Here is a 3,071-nt window from a genome sequence, read left to right as displayed (position 1 = left end):
TTCTGGTTTCACTGAAGCTGAGTGTCGGAGTCCTGGGGGCTTTAGAGGGACGAAAGATGTTTGGTTAACTCCGTGACTGAGTGAGGGAATCCTCTAGCTCACAACTGTGAAATGACTGTAATGTAGAAATAAGTGTTTGGCTAAAATCGTATCTACAGTGCCTTGCAAAAGTATTCATATCCTCTGAACTTTTCCACATCACTCCGAATTATTTCAGTAGGATTCGCATCGACAGACCAACAGCAGTGCATAATTGTAAAGTGAAAGGTAAAGAATACATGGTTTTACAAATAAAAATCTTAAAAAGTATGGCATGCTTTTGTATTTGGCCTCTTTTGCAAAAAAACAGACTTGGGCCATATGTAGAGGCCTCAAGGTTGACTAGGAGTTTCTGTTCTGGCCTGCTATTCTTTAAAGTCCAGTTATGAAACGCTAAAGAAAGTACTGGAGAGATTGGATTTTTTTGTTTCTCCAAAAAAGAAACAAAAAAATCGCTAAAGAAAGTACTGGAGAGATTGGATTTTTTTGTTTCTCCACAATGCTCCCCATTTCGCAACTTCTGGCTACTACACACTGCCAGTCAGCTGGCCGCTTCACTTACAAAAATATCTCTTAAAAACTCCTCCTGATTAGAAACAGTGGGTCACAAATATAGAGGGCTATTTCTGCTATCTGTGTGGATGTAAATTGATTAACATTGTCAAGTGTACTCCCATCATCCTTTTGATGCATTTATTTAGTTATCATTGCAACTAGACTCCATTTTTCCAATTGGTTTTGCACCTCTTGTTGTATTTACAAGCTCTGCGATAAACTAAAATTCCCATGAAATGCACCCAGAAGATCTTCAGATGACTATAAGTGATAAATTCAGCATAGATTACCTATAAAGTAACACTGTGTTCAAAATACGGCAGGCAAACTCCTACTGAGTTGTCTGTACCCATAGAATATGCACAACATGTTTATGAAGCAATCACTAACTCAGGATGGCAATTTTGTCTTTTTGATTCATTTGAAATGAAATGACTCAAGTCATGACAAAAAGTAATTTGAAATGACTCAAAGAGAATATGAATTTTGTTCATTTGACAAAATTGAAATGACTGAAATGTACAAAATTTATTTTGAGTCATTTCAAATGAACCAAACTGACAAGCTCTGGATGGTGATTTTGCATCATTCTGAGTCATTTGAACTCTAAAAGGCAAAACTTTTTCAGTACACTTCCTGCGTCCTTCCACTTGTGCCTGTTCTCGTTCTCACTCAGTAGATTATCAAAGGAGGAACTTAGGTGTGAAGCCATGTGAGACAAAGCAAAAAAACTAACAAAAACACCTCACAACTGTGACTCATTTCATATCAATGAAAGGACTGTTCATTTGGGAAGGTTGTAATGCAGAACTCATTGTGTTTAGCTGCAGCAAAACTTTCTCACTTTTGCAACAAAGTCTCCATCCTGTTTTAGTTTTTTACCCGTGCTTAATTGAGCATTAAAGCAGGAGTATTACGTTAAGAACCCATTTTAGCTTTTAGCATGCAGAGCTTATTAAATCTTCACTGGGCCAGACAGAGCATCGGCATAGCGTCATAATGTCACTAGTGAATAAATAAGATGACAGGGTTTTTGGGTTTTTTTTGCAAGATTAAAATGAACTGTCCTTAATATTCTTTTAAAATTTCTATTATTTTTGATAACTCAGAGCTATCCTTCAGGTAAACACAACTTTTATTTTGTTTGATATATGGTCTGCAGTGGACTATTCTGCTCAGAGAGGTTACAAATTATCTAGGTTTTTTTATTGACTTTACTGCAAAGTGACCTGTAAACACCTTCTGCCTGCTCGTACAAAGCTTACCCTGTCAAGAGCTTCTCATGGTAAGGATGATATTTTTTTTTGTCTTCTGGTCTTTGAGATGTTTTTAAAGTATTTTTAATCATAAAAAATAGATTTGGAGAACAAAGAGAGAGGGAAAACTTGAACGTTTCTTTCTTTTTCCCTGTCTAAATGAACTGTGACTTGAAAACCGAGGTACCTCACCGAACCGTGACTTATCTGTGCCGTTACACCCGTGGTTTTACACATAATCCGCTGTTAGATATTGGCTTCAGTGTAAACAGCTTAGTCTCCTTCAATTGTATCAGAACAGTTTCAGGTGACAGCTGAGTCAAGCCAAACATCTCTGCTGCTGCTGCTGCTTCACATTTAAAGGATGAACTGCAGCAAAGCGCTCCAGCTTCTCTCGTGAACCCTGCTGATCTTCCTGACTGGCTTTCTTTCACTACAACTACTGAGGGAAAAAAAAGAAAAAAACACTGCCTTCACATCTCACTTCTGTAGACTTAACGGCAGCAATGAAATCAGAAATGAAGCCCTTTAGATCACAATTCGAAGGTGATGCTAATTGTGTGCAACATTTTGTGTGTTTCTGCTGAACTTGCTGATTGGAGCGGATTTTCAGAGAAATCCATAAAAAGGACAATTCAAGCTCCACTTTCTGGAAACTGGACGCACTCTGTCACAGATGCAGACAGAGTCGACATACGTACATGCACATATAGTAGGAACTGTGATGTTGTTAGCAACCAGCTGATGATTTAAGTGAACATTTTTCATGAATATTTGCTCTCTCCTCTTCTTATCTGTCCTCACACCCCTCTCTCTGGCTAGTAGCAGCCCACCCCTCCACTTCTCTGTCTCTTTCTTTCCACTCCCTCCTCCCCTGATACCGGTTGTTCTGCCAAGTGCTCAGTCGCTGCGCTAACACCACTGGCAGGGACTGAGCTCTAATCCATCACACAACCCCTGAAACTGCTGGATCTCCAAGCTCTGGCTCTCCCGAAAGCTTTTCCATGCAGGAAGGCTGAAGAGGCTGCAGAACGGACCAAGCGAAACTAGGCAGACAGACCTACAGAGGGACGCCAGGCAAACAATGTGGTGAGAAAAGTGTTTCACCCTCAAAGATTTATTCTGTTTTTAAACGTTTTCCGATCATAAAAACGTAAAATTGGACAAACAAAACCAGAGTAAATCTAAAAAGCAGTTTTTAAACGACGATTTCACCCGTTA

Source organism: Xiphophorus maculatus, chromosome 9 (genome assembly GCF_002775205.1).
Source record: "Xiphophorus maculatus strain JP 163 A chromosome 9, X_maculatus-5.0-male, whole genome shotgun sequence".
NCBI lineage: Eukaryota > Metazoa > Chordata > Actinopteri > Cyprinodontiformes > Poeciliidae > Xiphophorus > Xiphophorus maculatus.
The sequence above is the reverse complement of the archived record's forward strand: the minus strand, read 5'-3'. Positions refer to the sequence as shown.